At 39.6% G+C, this 21,735-nt stretch overlaps 1 protein-coding gene across 1 annotated transcript in view; it reads left to right on the forward strand.

Annotated features, from left to right (window-relative positions):
* NAALADL2 (N-acetylated alpha-linked acidic dipeptidase like 2) overlaps positions 1–21,735 on the forward strand; it is a 414,540-nt gene that overhangs the window by 96,482 nt on the left and 296,323 nt on the right. The window contains exon 2 of the mRNA XM_059479300.1: positions 4,450–4,528. The gene's annotated coding sequence lies outside the window, so the exon portion shown is untranslated. The remainder of the gene's footprint in view (positions 1–4,449; positions 4,529–21,735) is intronic.

Consider the following 21,735-nt stretch of genomic DNA (forward strand, 5'->3'; position numbering starts at 1 on the left):
CTGTTCTGTGTGCAACACTGGAATTAGTACCTGTTTTGTGTGCAACACTGCACTGTGTCTTGGACTGAGACAGTCTCCCTGCAGGAGGCAGAGCCCTGCATCTCACAGTGGGCACTTTGCACTTGGAAGGCTTGGAAATTGAAAATGCTCCCCTTTCCTGGGGATTCAGGGAGCTGCATTTGGGAATTTGCCTCCCTAAAGAACTGAGGATGAAAGGCTGTAACTCTGCTGCTTGGCTCTTATCCCTTATCTCTGGTGTCCCTGAGTACTGCAGAGCCTGAGTGTGTATCCAGACCTGTTGCAGACCTGCAGCAATCCCAAGGTTACACACAGTGGTTTCCTTCACCTGTGTGAATACCTTGATCTCTCCTCTACAGTGGTAGGTTTGAAAGACCACTCTAACCCCTCTTTCTACCTGTCAGCCTTTCAAGGGAAACTCTTGTGGTTTCCCCACAGAGCATGTGAGATGCCTCAGTGTCAATACTGTGCAACAGGACACCAAATGTAAATAAGATGATGGGAATAGGAGCAGTTTCTATAGCGTGTCCTTAAGAATCAGCAGACCTACTGATACCTCAAGTACCATTAATTCTTGATTGGGGCATGCTGAGCTTGTCAGAGGAACCATCTGCCACCTCATTCTGTGTGTATTTATTTATTTATTAGTAAGGTGAATCCCAACACCTCACATGGAAGAACTGTAAGGGGAACGATGCTTTTTATTCAGCTTCCTGCAGAATATCTTAGAAAAAAGAGGATGGTTTAACTTCTCTTGTTTTCTATTTCTCCTGATAGTCTGCATCATGTTGTATTCCCTTTTATACTGTGTTCACTGACTGGTTTCTGACTAATATGTCTTGATATTTGCTGCTTGAAGTGACATACAAAGAAGCTGTCATCACCAGCTGTGCAGAAGACATCAGAGAAAACCAACACTAAGTACTAAGAAGGAAATGAAAATGTCTTTTCTGCCCTGCTAAATTTGACTTGTGGTGTTGTTTTTTTTTGCCATCTTTCTCACTTGGCTCAACATGCTTGGCTAGTCTGAAAGAGAAGCACTTTGCTGGCTGCCTCTTGCATGATCTCCAGGTGCAGGGGCCAATGCCCAGTTTCCTGCAATGCAGAAAGAAGTCAGCTGATTACATTTTTGATGTCTTTTTGAAACCTGTGATCTGCAGGCTCTCCTCAGATTTAAGGCATATCAGGATAGGTTACTTCTGTGTCTGGATGGTTTAGATTGGAAAATAGATGTTCAGCACCGATCAGGAATAATTTACTGTTCTCTTAAGAGGGGAGAATAGGAAGTAAGCTATTACCATAAAAAAAGTTTTACTGCAATTTTCCTCTGCATAAGCTTAAATTCTGTGTAGAGAGGTTGTCGATTAGTGTGCAGATTTTTTTAATTGGCTATAATAAAAAGCTAATTGGTGTTTTGCTTAAAGAGTGAATTAAGAAAGTGTTGCTATAGAAACTTTACATGTGTATAGTGCTGCTCTACATAACAGTAGATATAATAGTTTAATGACCTTTCTGAGCCAGCTGTAAAGTCAAAGAAAATGTGTTAAATTTAGGCTGGCTGCAGAGATCATTAAGGGGTTTGTGACTTCACCCATTTCATTGCCAGAAAGTGTCTCTGGCATTGTCTCATAGAATGTTTCTCTTGACTCATGTCAAACCACATAACAAATGCTGGTCTCAAAAGACCTGAACTTTTGTAAAATCCAAGTGCTCCAGTTGTGAATGTGTAAACTGATCTGTAATCTGTCAAGCGTGAAATGTACTACTGGGAAAAAGTAATTTTCATAATCTGAGAAAATGTGATGATGGATTGAAAGTGGCAACATCTAATCCAAGAGCTGTTGTATCCTTGTGTCCCTCCTTCCTCTCTCTCCCTGCCCTCTCTACCCACTGAATTCTGAGCCTCATGTGAAACACAGGAATTACAGTTTTAAGTGAAATGGGATTTCTGCTCTAATTTGCAATATTCTCTCCTAGCAAGAAATACTTACCATCTCAAATATAAACTTTGTTGAGAAGAGAACAATTTCTTCAGGATTTGTGTACGGGAATATTTTTCCTCAAGCTTCCCTACTGAAATTACTTCAGAGTCGTTATCTGTACCTTTGCTAGCTGCATAAAAGTTATATATAGATGGCATGGATGAACATAGCCATTACTGCCAAGGAAGGTGGTCACTAATGAAATGAATGGCTCTGGCTGGTGAAACTGAAACACTGAAACTAAAACTGACCTTTTATTTTCAGTTCCCTGAATCTTATTGTTACTATGTCAACAAATTGTTTTGCTCCTTTTAAACTGTATATGTAGAAGGTGTAGGGGTGTGAGAGCCTGCAGTTATTAGTCATGGGGACAGAAAAAAAACTTAGTGTTCTGCATGTCCAAATGTGAGAGACAGGACAAAACTATAATCTGTTGATGTTCTGTGGAATTGTTCTCTGTGGGGTTCTTTTTCCACTGATTTTCAACTAAATAAACAAAACAACCCCCATTCTGTGTCTGCTAAATTTGCCCCTGCACTTGTTCTTCACACTGGTAAAACACAACCACGTTTGAGTGATTTGTGTATGATTTGACTTTTTTTTCCCCCCTCACTTCTTTTCTTCTCCAGTAGATGCCTGAAAAAAAAATAAAAATAAATCCGTCTTCTAAGTGGGTGAATTTAGGAGAATCTCTCAGAATTCAGTGGAATTATACAGACAGCTTCTCTCTGTACCTCTGGGTCAGGACTGAGGAGTGTCATAACTTAGCAGCTATTCTTCCCTTGATACACATATGTAAGCCCTGTTAGTGTTAATGCCTTTTTGAAATGCTCCCCTCATATATTCAGTATCTACTACTGTGTCCAAACTCTGAAGCCTTATGAGTTGCATGGCATGTGACTGTCTCTAGAGCTTAATAGAAAGTTGGATTTAATCTCGTAGTTCATCTTTTGAGCAGTAAAACTGTAAGAAGGATAAAATGTTGTAACGTGAAGCTTTTATCTGAGACCTGTGAGCAAATAAGATTTTTTTTGCTGGTCCAGGGAAAAGGCTGTTTTTTTTTTTTTTTTTTTTTTTTTTTTTTTTTTTTTTGTTTTGTTTTGTTTTTTTTTTGTTTTTTTTTGTTTTTTTTTTCATCTTCCTTTTGTCTTGTCAGACCCTGAATGGCAGATGTACTTACAGGGGCTGTATAGTCTAGAGATGTTCTTTTGGAGAAGAGTAGTACAATATTGTATTGTCAAGGAAATGTGATTTTTGGAATCCAGTAAATCCATCCTTCAGTTTGAAATTTTGCTGCTTTGCTGCAGTTCATTTTCAACTGCCTTTGTGAAGAGGGGTTTCTGAGGGGCACACCATGAATTTTCTTTAGGACTGGTATTTTTCTCTTAGTTTTACTTGGCTGTACGAAGCTCTGAGCATCCCAGTCTAACATTGCTATTTCTGTTCTAACTGTAAAACCAGTTTAATTTATATTAAATCCAAGTGTCTGGGAGATGGACCCCCTGCTAGTTCAGTGTGCTGTTTGTTCATTTGGATTAGTGCTGGTTGTGGTGCTATGAAATGGAGTAATGGAGGAGCTGGGTGGGTTCTGCATTCTGGACATGGACAAGAAGTCACAGAATCAATGAGGTTGGAAAAGACCTCTGAGGTCCAACACCAGACCTTGGCACTGGGTACCACAGTCTTTCCTTCAACAGTCACAGTGCATTTTTATTTTTTAATTTTTTTAATCACTTCTTTACTGATATGGTTGTGTTTACAGAAAGTTATGACAAAAGTTTGGTGCTGTTGGTCCTTTTCCCTCTTTGTTTTATAATTTATGGAGTGCTGCAATGGAAGCTTGCTTATTAGTGGAGCAATCTGTGGAATCTTTACTATAAACCTTGATTAGGACTGAACTTCAGTGATATGCACAGAGGCTGTTTAAATATGTACTGAACTACCTTGTTTTGCTTGAGGAAGGAACACATTGACAACTGAATTTCATTAAAGAAGGAGGGAGATTTATATGGGTGATAATGAGGTTGCTGCTGGGAAATATGTGAGATATTGAAATGATCATAATATCAGTGTTGTTTGTTTTTTGTAACGAGAACAATTCCTGTTTACTGATGGATAACAAAGGCAATTGTTTGTTGTCCAGTGTTTTGTAGTATAGCAGAACTATACTACAAAACCATAAATTCCCTGCTGAAGAGTCATGAATCTTCATGAAACAGACCTTGCTGGGTACGAGGACATTGGTTTTAACATTTTAGGCAGATATTTTGTTTCTCTAAGTAAGACAATTATTTCCTAAGTACCATCATGCTTCGAAATATGTTTTACTTTGCTGCAGTGTCAGGAAAATGCATCTTCTGTTTATATTTACAATTTGCATCATTGCAAATGATCACTTTTCTGTTTCAATGAGTGGTATTATAAAATGTGATGTATCCCTCTTTTGCAGAGAATTAGTGTAGAGGCCAGATTGAAAATATGCCTTCGTGACAAAGTCTCTACAAAGCTGATCCCATCTTGGCTTTAAGGTAAATGAACAAAAGCCTCTTCTAACTTTTCTTCTCATCGTGGTTGTTATTCAGCTTGGAAAAAATGTGAGGATATCATGTGCTCAGAATAAAAAGTATTTTAAGGAGTTAAGTTGCAAAATTTAAAATTTAGTCAAAATAAAGTGTAAGCATAAGCCAGTAATTTGACTATGGCTTCAGTAATTAAAAGAAATGACAGTGGCATGAATGCTTATGTTTCTTACATACTGCCTTGGTACCTGTCTGGTTTTGTCTGAAAATTGAATATGCATATGAAGGAGAGATGATTCTAATTGAATGGAAAATATGAAATTAAAAAGGCAACAAAGTATAAATAATTGAAAATCAGGTTGCAGCTCTGAGCTTCTGCATGTCGCGAGCTCAGTTGCAAACAAAATTGGTAGAATGGTAATTCACATTTTTCTTCCTCTTAATTTTCCTTTCATGGTACCATACTCCTGGTATAGGGAGCAAGGCAGTGAAAATGATGAAGGGGAATTAAATATCTGTAGGAAAGTAAGAGCCAAACCAGAGACTAATTTTCAGCACTCTACAACTTTCATTATATATGTATATGCTTTGATTCCTCATGTATATGGAAAATGTATCCTCTAACTGCATATTTTTAGCCTTTCTCCTGCAGAATTGTTTAACTTGCTGTGGCAAGCTTGTTTTGTTTGTGAAATCATTGCAGAAAAGAATTCTTTTAAAAAACTTTATGAACAGTTAGTTACCTGTGAGTACAGCTAAGTATTCTTAATCTCAACTAAGTGTCTTTTATCATGGTTTTACCTGATTTGAATGTTTAATATGTCTTGTTCATTCATTGAAATCACTCAGAATGGGTAATTTTCAGTATTTGGAACTTCTTGTTTCTACATGCCCTGCTGTGTCTGTGGATGAAGACATTTTCATTGCCCAGCTCTGTTTGGGCTGCAGGTCTGCTCTGCTGGTGCCTAAGAGGAATTGAACATGGGGCTTGAGAATTACAGAGAGACAAGTGCTCCAGAGGTGGGGAGTATTTGCACTGATACTCAGGACTGGATCAGTACCTCCAGTGGCTGAAGTTCTGCTTTGTTTCCCCGGAATAAGTTAAAGATAGCACAGTTCTGCTTCTGAGATAATTGGTTTTTATTTATCTTGACATGGTTTAGAACAGCACTTCCTCATGGTGAATGCCATTCTTCTGGGTTTAAAAAACTGTCACCTGTTGCTTTATTTTTAAAAAATTCAAAGGGCACTTAGTGTTGCCAGCATGAGATCTTCATTGTCTAATAATATTAGATGTCTATTAATGACAACTTTTAACAGAAACCTCTTCCTAATGCAGCCATACCTTGCAATCCTGCCGAACCTTTCACTACAAAGCAATTATCTGAGTCGTGCGAATTGGCTGAAACCTATCAGCTATTAAAACCCAGAATGTTGCTTCTGCTTGGGAACCCCTTCATCCATCTCAGAGTGGGAGCCTGTGTGAGGGAGAAAAGAAAGGGAGCCTGATGGTGCCTAATGGCTGATGAATAAAGCCAGGGATGCAGGAATGGTTGCCTGGCAACCTGGGAGGATGGGCTGAGGTCCCTTGTCACCGCACAGGAGTTGACACTGGCTCATCTCTTGAGCTCACAAAGAAGGATTTCTGAGGGTTTGCACACTTTATCCTCAATGTGCTTCGTGGCTGGGTTAGATCTGTATCTTTTGTGTTTTGTCTCTGTGTATTTCACGCTTCTAAAAAGAAACACAAGTGGAATAAAAGCAAATCAAGAGTTTTACCTAAAGGAAGAAAATGTGGGCTTCCTGTCCCATGCTTTATTGCGGTTTCAAGGAAGAGACTTGCTTAAAATTGAGAGCTCGTAGACCTAATTCCATGTTAAGTTCTGTTTTCTTAGTCTGAGAGCCTTCTGAAAATTATCATTAATGCTAAAAGATAATGAGCTGGAGTTTGTATTGTAATTGCAGCCCTGAGAAGAAGCCTTATTGTGGTTAAACACACTCTGGAATGACACATCTGCTTTGTTTCCCTTCTTACAGAGAAATAATGTCAGGCTGAGAGCACAGTGAGGATTCTGACAGACTTGACCTTGTACAAGTTATTGTTAAACAATTCAAATGGATTTTGAACACAGGTGTCACACAAGGCGTGGATCTCTCTCTGTGCTGCACGAGGGTTGTAGGTGGGTGATGTTTCCTTAGGGATGTGGTGTTAATTTGGTTGTCCCTAGAAGACTTTTGGGAAAGTACATGGACATTACCCCATGAATGTTGTTGTCATCAAGTGAACATTGATCCAGTAACTGTTTTCCTTTTACATGGAGATAATTATTAAGGAGAAAGGTGCAACTGGCTTGCAGAGGCTGCATAATCCAGTGTATTTTGAACATTTCAAGTAATTTTCTTTGCTCTTCTGTTTCTCAGAAACAACTTTTGTGCCTAATGATGAGGTCAAAGCTGTAGGAAGCAGATTGGGTTCTTGTTTTGAGCTGTTGGACAGAAGATCTACCTGGCATTTTTTTGCCCATTTCTCACACCAGGCAAAAGTGAGGTTCAAGTGTGTGTATATCTACAATTGCATCATCTTGGGGATTCTTAAACAAAAAAATCAAACCCCTCTCTTACTTGTAAGAGCAATGGTTATTTGCTAAATGCTTGCTTCCCTTTTTTCTTGTTGAGTTCAAGCTTTTTGTTAATAGTTGTTCCTACAGCTGAAACTGTAGAGCATTTTGGCGTAGTGTGTAACCTGGCCAGCTGTCAAAAAACACTGTTTGCATGGAAATGTATTGATGGAATTTGCAAAGAAATCTATTAAATTTACTGTAGGCTTTGTAATTATCAGACTTGGAATAATAATAATAATCTGATTTTTATCAGCATTTTTATCTAACTTTTTTTTTTCCTGTACAATCCATTCTCTTCTGTCCCCAAGCAAACACACAGAGGCCAGACAGCAGCTGTGTGGAACTGCTTCCTTGTAACTGGAGATCCTCAGAAAATCAGGTGAAAGGTTTGAAAAGTTTCAGTGTGGACAGCCAAAGCCTTGAGGCCATTGTCATTAACAAAATAGTCTTTCTCCTTCTTTCTCTTGCAGGCTGCAGCATCTGACTTACTATTTATCTTTTTAATGGTTTATACTTGTATTACAAGCCTTGAGTTTGCTACAGGGTATTGAGAAATGTTTCGTAGCTCATGATGATTCATGGGAAAGTTTGGATAAACTGCTCTGGACTGGTAACTTGTATTCTTTAGGGCAGCCTTGGTCTGGGGCAAGATTGCTCTTTCTCATCATCTGCACGTGTGATTGTCTGTGGATAGAATTGTATTAACCCAAATTTAACCACTAGCATGGAGGGAGCTGCAACTGCACTGGTGTTACAGAAACTTTGGACCCAAAGCCTCAAAGCTGTGCTTTAATCTGCTGTATCAATGAAGGAAACTATTAAAATTTTAGGATGAATCTATGTTCATGTCCAAGGTGTCCAAATTGCTGGCTGCTTACTCCCCTATAGCAGATTCTAAGATAGCAAAATACTTTAAAAATAATTATAATTGAACCAAGACAATAAGTAAGCTTTTTTTCTTTTTAACTGTGGGCAGTTTGTATTATTCTGTCTGTACAATACATTTCTGTCGAAAAAAGCACATCCAACTTCTGCCATGTTACCAGAAGTGTTCTTGTATTTGTAATTCAAATGGAATAATTTTAAACTTTAAATCCTTTTTGTCCATCATGTTGTAAGGAATGTGAGTGGAGTATATTAAATGCTTTCAGCATTCCATTGAAATGCCTGCTGCTGTCTTAGGAAATTCCAGTATTACTGATCTGTAAAAACATTGGTTTCATTGAAATGTTGGTTAAGGAAACTTACACTATGATGGTTCAAATCAGCTACTTTTGACACTTTCAACTGACTTTTGCAAGGATTTTAATCTTCTTTTACTGACCCATATTGTAGTAATTTCTATTGGACTGCTTAATTTCTTATGGAACTGAAGCACAAAGTCATGGAAAGTTCAACCCAGAGCAGAGAAGAATTAAAAGATTTTACTTTTTTTGTGTGTACCATGAGCACTGTATGAAAGTGAAATTCTGATTTCTTTTCTTAATTATGGACACAAAATTAACTTCTCATCCTTCATTTTGGATTCTGTGCTGTTTTTTGTCACATAATATCCTGTCCATTTGAGATATGGAGACAATTTATTGGTTAAAGCATATGATACAACAGGAAAAAAAGGGTCATGGTTGATGCATTTTAGATCTAATTTCCTATGTTGCTTCTGTATTTAAAAAATCCATGTGAAAATACAGGAAGCAATGCAATAACTGCATACGAGTAAATACCAAGCCGACATCTGTGTTTTCTAAGAGTACAGCACTGCAACTGGAATTGGGAAAAATAAAACTTTATTGTGGATTTGGGGAGAAATGGAAAACAGTGCTAATCTAAAAATAATTTGTCTTTTTTTCCCCCTCAGTTGGGGAGAATAAGATTTTGCTGCCTTTACTCTCTCTGGAAAAATAGAGCTCCTTCTGTTTTTTAGCAGTACTGCAAAGCCGATTCAGAGATGCAAACAGCAATGAAGAGAGTGTTATTCCACACTAGAAAGGCTTTGTATGGGGAGTTACTTATAGTAAATAATTAACAACTAGTTTGGAAAAAAGGAGGAATTTATTCAGTCTGGAGCACAACTTGGATGCAGAGATGGTGCTGGGCCAGAGCCTCAGCGTGGCTTTGTACAGTCCCAGTGCCTGCCCATCTGATCCTGCAGGCTGGTGGTTAAAAAGCAATGGAATGTGCTTTTCTGCAGGCTGAGGGGCTGTGCAGCATCTGCAGGGGGCTGTGAGCAGCTGGGATGGGCAAGGCTGTCCCTGGGCAGGAGATGGGTGTCACAGACACATTTTATCAAAAGTCCTTTCCTTAGGATTTTTCCTCCTGAGAAGCTGAGAGGCCTCAGGAACAAACTGTAAACAATGGTTATCTGCTGCTGTGGAATGCAACAGGTGCATCTGGGATTGGTCTCCTGTGGTTGTTTCTAATTAATGGCCAATCACAGCCCAGCTGGCTCGGACTCTCTGTCCGAGACAGAGCCTTTGTTATTAATACTTTCATTTTCTATTCTTAGCTAACCTTCTGATGAAATCCTTTCTTCTATTCTTTTAGTGTAGTTTTAATATAATATATATCATAAAGTAATAAATCAAGCCTTCTGAAACATGGAGTCAGGTCCTCATCTGTCCCCTCATCCTGGGACCCCTGTGAACACCGTCACAGGTGGGGGTGAGGCTGAAGGTGTGCCCTGCATGGAGCAGCTGGGTCAGGGAGCCTGTGCTCACCCTGCCAGCAGCAAGGAGAGCTGCTTGTGCCCCTGTGGGTGCCCCTGTGGGTGCTGATTTACACTTGTATGTAGCAGGAAACACTGGAGACTTTCCTACTGTGGTGATGCCATAATGATTTTTTGCCTTTTCTTTTACATATACCTCTTAAGTATTCTCAGTACCCTTAGCATGCGTACTTGTAATTCCTTAAATCTGATATTTTAGCATAGTTCTGCTGTTCTGTTAGGTCAGAAGACCAAACATCCCAAAGACCTCACAGCTGGAGGCCAGGAAACGCTAATCTACCTTAAAAAACCAAGGTCCCCTCTGAAACACATCCTGTAAACTAGGATTAAACCCATCTAGGGGGGAGTATTTTGGGATAGGGAGATGTCATGCTATTCATTCAAGCCTCTCATTAGGGCATCTTTGTTAGATAAGGTAATTTTCAAAATCGATAAAATTTTATCAGTGATCTACCATCTGTGTGCGTTTTGACATGTTGGCAAATTGTTACACCATGAAAATCCTTATTAAATACCCAGGTAAAAACCCTTTATCTCTTAACTGTGTCTGGCTCTTAATTTTAGAATCAAGGCAAAGGCATCAGTGGGGCCAGTGAAGGGGATGGCTTACCTGAGCTTTGTCAGGAGACAACCACACCTGGCACAAGAGGGCAGCAACTCTGCTGGCCAGAAAATAATTAAATGGCTGTGGGAATATCAGCTCAGAGGCTTTTCTGGTCAGTTTGTGCCCTCCTTTGTCCATGGATGTGACAAAACTGTTTTTCAGAGACCCTGTTTAGCCTGGTGGATGGTGTGTCAGGGCAGGGTTTGGTTGCTTTTCTCCATTCTGGAGGGATTCAGGCTCTGCTTGATGGGATGTGTGGATTGCAGGAGCTGCCTGTCCTGCTGTACAGGGCAGTCCCACACTGTGGGGTCCTTTGTAGCATATTATTGCTTCTCTGTAGGCTATACGTAGCTATATATCTTTATATATGTCTGTGTGTGTGTTTAACAGCTCTCCTGTTGTAGCAATCTGTAGTGATTGAAGATTCACTCATAAGATTCTTCCTGGCTCTTCTGCATTTGCTGGGGTAGGAGATATTTCAGCATTCAAGTCTTCGTTGGCTTGAAAATCCATCTCCATGTTAAATGACTGTATTTCATAGAGTAAATGTGTTCTAAAAGCTTACATATGTGCCTGGAATGCAAGCTGACCTACTTAAACTGCAGCCCTTCCCAGCTGTGCTAGATGGATCTGGAGATGTGTGTTCATCTTGCCAAAATCCAAACCCTTTTTTGAAGAGGTGCTTTTTCTAAAAGAGTAAGAATAAAATGGTGATTTCCCCCCCCCCCCCCCCCATTTAGAACTGATCAGCTTTGATTTCCTGTATTAGGTTTCTAGATTTTGTGCTTCCTAATGTGATCTTAGAATAGTAAGATTTACTTCTTAGTTGTGCAAGATGGAGTTAGTATTAGCATTTTCAACGTGAGCTCTCTTGCTGACAAACTTTCTTCATTCCCTCACCCTTCCATTCTCCTTTTCTTAAGCTGCTTACTTTTGTCATGCAATTTTTCCTTTGCTTTCAATTATAACTACAAGGTTCATCAAAAGTAAAGGTGGCAGAAATAAATTGTGAAGAGATTTTTCAGCCAAACAAACAGCATCTTTAAAAAGCTGTGGTTTAATTCACTGTTTTACTGAATAATCAAGTGGATCAAAGGGCAGGGGGATTTTTATTATATTTTGTATACTCTGCATTACTATAATTTATAGCCCCAGATTTAAAAGGTACAATCTTCTGTGCACCAGACCTTTATTGAAGGTGGAGTTTAATTAATATAGGAGTTTGTTGAATACAGAAAAAAACAAGTTAGAAGGAAACAGGAGAAACTAATCCTTCTTTTTTTCTACCTTCTGCAAACCAACTTCACAGTAATGTGTCTGCAGCTTTGGCTTCTGTGCGCTCATCCTTCAGCTGCTCAAGTCTGAAGCTGCTGAAGCTTGAGTTATTTATTTTCTACAGACCTATATTTTCATTAACTAGGAAGTATAAAACATTAAAAGTGAATCAGGAGGCCATTGCTGATTTTGATTGCTAACTTTTTTTTTTGAGGTTTGGTTGCTAATGCTCTTGGGGTGAAAACTGAGGAACAGGAACTGATTAGAAAATGGAATTTAAAGGAACTTCAAAAATTTCATTTTGACAAAGCACCTGTTTTCTGTGGAGGGAAAAATACTTCTGTGCGGAAAGTGGTCTTGTTTCAGCCTTCCAAATCACAATTTTGAGAGGGAAGAAGGAGAAATGTTGAGTTTTCTTATGGTCATAAAAGGTAAAACAGGTCACATTGTGTTACATTGTCAATCATGTCAGGACTGTTAAGTCTCAGAGAGACAGAAGAGTTACCCATTATTCAGGTATTGTGAAAATAATGTATGCATTGTTAACAAAACAACAAAAAATAATGAATCCTTCTTTTTTCTGCATACTAATAAATTCCCTTGGCATGTGATTTTCTCACTCAGCAAGGGATTAGGTTGAGCTTGAACAACATGTCAGTCATTTTGCTGGATATGCTTTTGAAAAAGGAGACTGCTCCTCCGTGCAACCTTCTCTGGGATCTAGAAGACCTAAATTTTAATTCTGTTCAGTCCACATCAGTGAGTTGCAGGTCAGAGTTGTGTTTTGGATCTTTTTCTGATCCCTTCAGTAATTACTTGTTATTAATGCTTAGAAGTAAATGGGAACAAATATATTTTGTTTCTCACTAAGTCTCAAAGAGTTGGTGTTAGCACCTGTGTGAAGCTTTATACCACAGCATCCTTGAAACTGGTGAAGAAGTTTAATTCCAACAATTAGAGTTGGAAATAAAACTTAGACAAGATGAGGAATGATGGATTAAGTCTTTCCTGGGCTTTGCTCAGTGCTGTCTGTGCAAGGTCTCTGCTGCTGGCACTCACTCTTTTATTTTTAGTGCATCATTTGCACAGACATCAAAAACCTTTTTCACTGTGGGTTTTGAGACTGGTCATCCTTTCCTTTGTGTTTAATCAGTTTTAATTGTGGAAGAAAGTACTGTTCCCTCCCATCTCCTGTTTTAACTGAGGTTGTCGCCTAAACAACTGCTTGTAATTTAGAGGCCAACCAAACAATGCAGTTCCTTTTGCTGTACCATTTTTCATGTGATAAATGAAATAGCCATGTTGCTCTTAAAAACAAACAAACAACCAGCACTAACAACAAGAAAACCCAAGCACCAACAATATGCAAACATCAGAATCTGTGCCCCTCTGGTTTAGTGAGGCAGACAGGACTGGCACTGGCCCTTTGCTCCCAGCACTCCTGCCATTGCTGAAGGTGAAATATTTGTTATTATCATCTTGTCAAAACTGTCAGACCATGGTGCCAGACTGGTGGTTGGTGCGAGAAACTTTATTGGCTGCTTCTGTCCTGTGATGCACTTTAAAACACATGATTAACAAGGAGCAAGTGTTCACAGAGCCTGGATCAGAGTCATCTTAGCAATTGTGTAAAAGAACTCTGCATAATCACAGTTCTTATGTTTCAGTTCTGGATATTATATGTATTATCACTGCAATTTCATATGTAATAATTGTGTCTTGTTATTAATGTTTTGGAAACATTGGAATGATGATCTTTAGAAAAAACCAAACCCCAAAATGTGTATTTCTGTTCCCTTTGTAGAGTATCTAGTGTAAAAGAGCATGTTACCAGTAAAGAGTGACAGCAGCAGTGTTAGCTGTGGGTGATATTGCTTTCTTTGCATTAATTCTATAAAAAAACCAATATTCTTGAGTAAAAGTGAGAGTCCTGAAAGCCTTTGGGCCAGCACACAGGGGAAACCTTGGCTTTTCTGAAGGTTTTTAGTTGTGAGGACCTCTAGCTTTGCAGACCTACTCTAAGAAGATTGGGGCAAAATTCATATTCTCTGCCCATTCTCAGCACTATTGGTGGGGCGTGCTCTGTTTCCAGTGACATGGAATTTAGGCTTACAGTCATCCATGGTGTCAGCAGGACGATGCAGAGATCTGCTTGCCATGGCTTCATGCACAGCATAACCAAATTTTCTCTTTTTCAGCCCTGATCACTGCAATCATCAAATTACATTTCTGTTTGCTTTCTGTCAGATGCACTCTTTAGACTAAGAAATATTGTATTTGATGTGCAGTAAATACATAGAATCACTTTTTTTTTATTTTTTTCTTTCTGGGAGCAGAACAAAGCCACTGCATTTTCACACTTGGGTGTTTCTGGAGAGGATGAGTGAATTAAGAGTTCCTCCTTTGGAAAACACTCCATTTAAATCATTGCACACAACTGAGCACAACAAACAGTTCTAGGAGAACATAAAAGCAAGAAAGCCACTTCTCACCATCAGTCATTGTTGAGAGAGGGAGTGTGAAAAATCTTGAGTTTCCGTCCTTTTTGCGCTATTCCCACTTGTAGTCTTCGTTTCAAGGGAAGAAGTATTTTCAGTACTATCACTCTCATCTCTTGAATTCTTAAAAATATTTAAGAGTTAACAGAAGGTGATGTGAGAAAATGCTAGAACTGTAACTACAAAATCCTTCTGTAGGTGCTAAAAGCCTAAAATCAAAACCTTACTCTTGAAGCAAGTGCTGGTACTCAGTAGCTAAGGAGAGGAGTTATTTATATAGCCTTAGACTTCCATTTTCTTTGGAATGAGTAGCTCTCCTTATGGGGGTGGAGGGACACCTCATGGAGTACAGCAGTGAGGGTAAAAAGTAATCATTGTGATTTTTTTCCATGCTTAGAAGTAATACCTACATAGGTTATTTAAGGATTTCTCTTTCAAGAGTCGGGCAGTTTGGGTTTGGAGAGGGCAGAAATGCTTTAGATGTTTCTCTCATCAGTTAATTATCAAATATATTTTACATTGCGGTGCAGAAAGTCACTGATAAATAAACTTGCTTTTCTTAAGCATGTATTAAAAATAGAGCAACCCACACGTGTTTGTTTATAGAGGCTCAGTCCCAAATCTTTGAATTAGCCAAGTCTGGTGGTCAAGGAGAAGTTTCTGAATGTGTTCCTCTGCTGTCCCCAGAAATGGATTGTTAACTTAGGTATCTCTTCTCTTAATAGGGATCTGGTTGAAAAGCATGAATAGACATAGAGCCTTTAATAAAGGCTCAGTGTGTGTTCTTGCACGCTTGTTGTCCAGTAGCTGTCCTAACAGAAGCTTTCAGGAAAGACCACTTTGGTTTTTCCCTCTTGAAGTAAACACAAAGCCCCCAAAGTTCTTTCTTACTCTTTTCTTTGCACACCGAAATAACTTCACTTAATCTTGGTCCTTAAGCAGAGGAAGCTGCACTAGAACTGAAAACCTCCACCCACTGAACGGATGTTTCAGTGGAATGTTTCACTGGCACTTTCCACGGAAAACTCAGTGATTTAATTCAAAGATGATGTTCAGGATTGGAGCTGGATGTCAGGGAGCAGCTGGGGAGATTGCGCAGGTGTCTGCTGGAGTCTCACCCCTTGCACTGACCCTGAGCTGGCCAGGGGCAGCTTCAGCCCACTGGCAGTAAATGACAGCAGGATGCACGAGCCTGGTGAATTGTAGGAACCACTGACTGCAGATTTTGGGCCAGGAGCTGATTATGGGGGAGTACGTAGCAATAGCTTAGCTAAGCTAACAGAAATAAAATAGTAAAAGGCTGAATTTCAGACCTAATTATATTTTTCTTCTCTCTTTGTTTTCTTGGTAAAGAGTCTTTTCTGGCTGTGGAGCAGTAGAATTAACCCAACTAATGTAATAATCAGACAAGAATAAAGCATGAGCATTTTCTCATAAATGCCTTCATTTCTGTGAACCAAGTGAAAACTTCTTTTGGAATTCTCTGGTCTGATGACTGAGGTTTGGGGGTTGTCTGATTTACCTTCTATAGCAAAACTCAGGGCATAAATTTCTTTTACTTCAGCTTATGTGATGCTTACCTTGAGGGGTGGGGATGTTCTTACTCTTTAATGAGATTTTTGTTTGAATTAGCATAGCTTGTTTCAGAAATTTTACTTGAAAAGTACGCTTTACCTAGCCTGAATTATCTTGAAAAGCCCACCTTCTAGTTTTTACCCTCTGTATTTCTGTTTCAATACTTCAAAAAGAAAAAGAAGAAAAACCAATAAATTTTGGTTTTAAAAACAGACTTAATTGCTTCTGGATTACAAAACTTTTCTAACGCTATTGATTAGACCATTTTAAGTGTAATCCAGATGGAGATTAACATGGGGAGAGCTAATTACCTCTTTTAAATTGCTGGTTTTTGTTCCTTTAAAATAACGCTGTGTCTTCTCTTTGATTTTTGTCATTGGCAGTTGCAAATGTAAATGTTGAAATAAAACTAACTTTGAAGGCAGAGAGACAGGTGTGCTTTTTCAACAAATTGATTACAAATGTATCAGACACCTGTTGTTTGATTTACGTGGCAGAAAAGAGCAAATATTTTCTTGTAACTCAGTTGGGAGTGTGGCGGATAAGATTATCTCCTTGTGCTGGAGAGGGAGGATAAGACAAGCAAAACAACCTTTTGTTTTGTTTAGAAGCCCTTTTTGTTAAACAATCAAAGCAATATTGAAATTGCAGTGTTGAAGGAGAGCATTTTCCTTGGGGATAATCCTTGGGAAAAGGCACAGGAAGGGTGGGTTGGGTTTGAGGTTCTTTGCAAAGATTTTGCCAAGGGGCTCTGCATGGGCAGCAATCATTGTTCTCTTTGGTGCAGAGCTGTAAAGTTCCCATCCCAGACACTGGTTTGTTAGTTAGCATTTAGATTTTCTGCAAAATGCAAATTCAGAGGTTCTTTAAAAGCAGTTGCCAACTTTGGCATTTTGTGCCAAACACCTGCCACGAACCAGAGCAACTCTTCGTCTTGCAACCTGCGTGAAAGTGAAAGGAGAGGGTGGGGAGCCCAAGAGGAGACAAAGCAGCCTTGCCCGAAGCACATGTTAATCAAAGCAGATCAAAGGATATGATGTCAGTTTATAGAGAAACAGGTCAGGCAGGCCCAGGTAGCTCAGGAAGCAGGATACTGATTATTCCCAGAAGAAAGTCAGGTATAGGGTTACCGCGCCGCGGTGGAAAGTCAGGAGGTCAGAACTCGCACGGCAAACACGTCCCCCGGCTGGAACAGCTCAGGGAGTTTGTAATTCAGTGGAAATGGGGGAGAGCGAGCCCAGTGCAGCGAGTGCAGCCCAGCCAGGTAGGCACACGTGGAATGCTGTGCTGTCGGGAGCTCTGGGGCATCCTTGCCCTGCGTGTGGGAGCTTGTTCTGCTGCCGGCTGCACTGCGTGTCCACGCGAGGGGACCTGTCCTTGCATGTGTTTGGGGAAAGGAGGAAATCCACATCACTCATCTCTGCAATGCATTATTTAAAATAACCCACTGCTTGCGTTTAGGAGGGCAAGGAAAGGTCTGATAAGATCGTGTAAGCATTTGGCGCTATACTGTCAATAAGGTTGCTTTAAATTGAGGGTGATCTGTGGGTGATGAGGTTACTGTTCTGTAGCTTCGTTGAAAAACCTTCTGCAAATGCTTTTTGGGTAGGAAGTGCTTTGCACAACTACTTTGCGCAAATTTCCTGCCTGTTGCATGTGAGCAGGGCATGGCAGAGGCAGGGAGATGAAGGATGTTGTTTCTGTTTAGTATTCGCGCCTTATTTCAGCTTGTTGTCTTTGTGTTTTTTTTTCCTTTTGTGGGTTGTGCTGAGGGTACACCAACACATGCATGCAAAATAGCCCTTGTGGGCACTTGTGTGACTAACTGTAAGAACAGAGTATTCTGTCCTAGGTGTTTTAAATTTTCAGTAGAATCCTGAACGCAACACTTCATAAATCTTGCTTAGTCCTTCTTTTGCAACATTAATCTCAAGTTTTTGCTTTGAGAAAGAATATTTTCCCAGTAGCCCTTTTTTCTTTCAACAGGCTGTTTTAACATCCCAGAAAATATTATCATCGTGGGGAATTGTTCCATTATTTTATCTTCTTAGCATTCAGTGGGTTTTTTTCCCCTGACATTCAGCCCATGATTTTCTTTTGCTTGACTTTACCAGTTTCTTCCTGGCCTCTTTCTCATTCTCTGCATACAAGGGATATAGCTTTGTGTCTATTTTGTGTTTTGCAAGAATCCTTAAACCATTGTAAAATTTTCAAAAGGTTTTCTGAGAGCTGAAGTGGTAACTTTCTAGTCAGTGACAAGATGTGTTATTATTTTTCCCTTGAAGTTATTCTTTATATGCATGCATGCATGTAATCCAGGGTTTCAAATGTGTGTCTCAGATTTCCATATTTTGTAGGGAATAACTCCATCAATGCTGGAGCAGGTTTAGTTCACAGAGAACTTCTATTCCACTGCCTTTTTCTCACGCTCTCTCTCTTTTTTTTTCTGTGTGTTAATAATTATGTAGGAACGATCCAGAAAATACATGGCAGCAAATTAGATTTTGATCCATATTTTAATATTGAGTAAAGCAGCAGGAATATTCAATGCTGTACAGGTCTAAATGCCATTTCAGGCATGGTAATGAAAGAATTGGTATTGTTTCTTCCTCTCTTTCTTCATTCAGGACCTGACTTGTGGTTACAGGGGTTTGCTGCTCAGAAGGTTGTCCAGTCTAACTCCAGTCTTATTTTTTGTGCTGTCCATGAGGAGTTATTTCACTCCTGCCAATATAATCTACAAATAAAACTGATGGAAAATATTTTCAAGCATGTTGTATTTTATACAGATCTTTTGGGAACTGTGATTGTGATTCTGGCTTAATTTGTGCCTTTTCTCCATTAGCCTAAGTGAGCTTATTCAAATGGAATTCCTCTTGATTTGCACTAATGGAAATGGGACAAGAATTAGGGCTGCACAGTAATTCTGGCTTTAAAAAAAAATAAATCTGTGTGCACACATGCAAACACACATGCACACCCCCAGTGTAATTTTTTTCAGTTGCCATCAACCTTATTTCCATTTGTGCTTGTTTTTAGAAACTGTCCCAAATAATTGGTGATTCAACTGGCATTTTTTAAGGAAAGCAAGGTGCAAAGATTAACATTACTCAAGATAACCTGTCAAAACCACTGCTAGGTAGACAACTTGGGTTCCTTTTCATGTTATTTATTTTTAGAGAACTTTGAGGCTTGTGTGAATTACTAAAGGTGCCAGATTGACAGCCCTGGAGGCTGGCTTCACTTATTCATTAGCAAAAGAGATACGGCCTGGGCAGCAGGTGCACAAACCTTCTTGCTCTGCTGTACCCATGGCTTCAGCTCTGCTGAAAAAAAAAAAAACCCCTGGTTTTGAGAATCCAGGGTTTCAGTCCTGCTCCCTCCTTGCCTTTCCCTGCAGCATTTCCTTCTAATGGTGTTGTGATGATGAGGCTGGAGCCCTAAAGACTGTGCAGAGCCCTTTATTTGATTTCCCCCAGCCGCTGTCAGATGGGGAAGGAGGCTCGGGGCTTACATAAGTCAGTAATTCTCGCCATCTGGTCAATCAGTAAATATAAGGTCACTCTGCCGTCACAGCAGTTTTGTGTTGCACCAAGCACAGTAAGCCCAGAGAATAAATTAACTCTTGGTTCCGTTCTGTTGGTTGTTGTGCTGCTGCTGGCAGTGGTTCAGCGCCCCGCTCCCGCAGCCGGGGTGTGACAAGTGAAAAGAGCAAAGCTCTGAACAATGGGGCTGTGCCTGCCAGCCCAGGGCTGATTCCTGGTTCAGGCAGTGCACTGAGAGCCCTTCAGAAATGCGCTGAAACTCACCAGGAGTACCTTGTACTTTTGTGGTGGTTTGGGTTTTTTCCTTCTTTTGTCGTTGTTGGGTTTTTTTGCTTTTAGAATCAAGATCCGTTCCCTTTGCACGAGTTGTTGTTTTCAGTCTTCCCATGAATTAAGTACTGTTTACTGGAGAATGTGACAATATAAGCCCCACAAGATGCAATTAGTGTAAATTTTAATTTGATGACATTGTACATGAGTTGTAATTGATTTTACTCTGTACTGTGTTGCTAGATGATGGTAGCAGCTTTGCTGGCTTGCTAAGTGTGTGTAATCCGTGCTTGCCTCTGGCCCACAGAGGAGAGAGCTGAATTGAGAAGTTCAAGTTAATGCAGCTTGTTCTTCTGGTTCTTGAGAGGCACAAGTAAGTGAGCAAGAATGAGGGGAGTCATATAAGCATTATTAATAAAACATCATAGAAAATTTGGGTTTTCTTCAGGGCTCCCTTATGTGCTGCTTATTAATGTAAGTTTAACATTTTTATAACTGGTTTCATTATATAATATATATATATATATATATTTAATATAAACATATTATTAAACAGCTGCATTATTTCTAAAAGCAGTTCCCAGCAAGTTCAGATTCCCTCTGTAATTAATCTGGGCTTTGGATGAGCTCCGAGTGTGTGTTCCTTAGGGTTTGTTCTTGTGTTCTGATGTTGATTTTTAGATCAATATATATGTAGTTTCATGAAATATTTACAGGTCTGAAAGAAGCAGCTACTACTTTTTGCTGAGAGAGGTGATAGGAAAATATCAAGAGCCTACATAAAGATCCTGGCATGCTTGCATGGAGCACAGGGAATTGAGAAGGCAATGCCCCAGAAAGCAAATTTCAGTCTCAAATGTCTTTCTTGCTTCTTGGCTGCCATGTCTACCCAGCTTCCTAGGCTACATGAACAATTTCCTTTCAGGTTTGTGTTTTTGAGCAGGGCTCTAAATAATGCTAATGAATGCTGTAATCAGCTGCAGTTATTAACTGGGGGTTCTCTAACAAAAGGTGGCAATTCTGAAGGTGCATTGTCAAAGTGCTTCCTCTCTCCCCTTGCTGTTGGATGACCTCAGCCCTGCAAGTCAAGGTTTTCTCTCTGGACAGTCACTGACAGAACATCACCAGGTCCCTTTTTGGCTCTTTTTGAATGATAATAGCAAGGGTTTCCTGTGACAGCATTTCTTGCACAGCTTGGCTCTATTCCCCAACCAGGTACAGTAACAATAGGTAATTTAAAATAATTCGTTTTATTGCTGCCTCCTGTAGATTTTTGACTTTCATTTCAAAGTGGTGAATCTAGAAAGCTGGAGAAGTATGTTCTGATCACTATCCTGGTGCTGTGAAAAATACAAGATTTAAATAGTCCCGCAGAGCCATCAGCAGCTGGAACAGCACAGAGCACTCTTTTTTTCTTCAGCTGAAGTCATTTGAACATTTTCAGGGTGCTTTTAACTCTTTTATCACAGGAATACCTGGGCTTTTTTAGCTTTCATTTCCCAGTTCATATGTGCTCGCAAATCAGGAGTTGAGATTTCAGTTCTACATAAATATTATCACTAATATAAGCATATTAAATCTGAGAAAACTGCATAAATTGAAGCAGGATAAGAGGGAATCTGTCTGCAGTGGTGAGAATTGACCACAAAACTGGATGTCAAGCCCAAGACTTTCAGCTCCAATCTGCTTGGTATTATTGTTGTTTTGCTGTCACAATCCTTTCCAGTTCTTAAAGGTACGTTGCAGGTGATTGCATCCTAATATGTGCGCCTGAAAATGAAACAAGATAGCAACATCTTGCTGCAATAAATAAAACTGAAAATGAAAACATAGTAGATGTACAGCAAAAGGATCATGTTTGCAAAGTGTTTGAAAACTTTTCCTCATAAAGCTGCTTGAACCTTTGAAATGCTACCAAATGTAGGAATGAGCCCTTGTCAGCAGTCGGGCCTGTCACATTCAGTGTTTGCCACGCTAGGGAAGTGATCCAAGGGAAGTTGTTGGTTTTTCCCCCAGTACACCGTTGTTCAGTGTGTGTGGTAAGGGTTATGTTTGTTTTGGCTGCTCCTGCACCTCTTTTTCTGAAAGTCAGTCACTTACTGG

The sequence above is a fragment of the Ammospiza nelsoni genome, chromosome 10 (genome assembly GCF_027579445.1).
Source record: "Ammospiza nelsoni isolate bAmmNel1 chromosome 10, bAmmNel1.pri, whole genome shotgun sequence".
Taxonomy (NCBI): Eukaryota; Metazoa; Chordata; class Aves; order Passeriformes; family Passerellidae; genus Ammospiza; species Ammospiza nelsoni.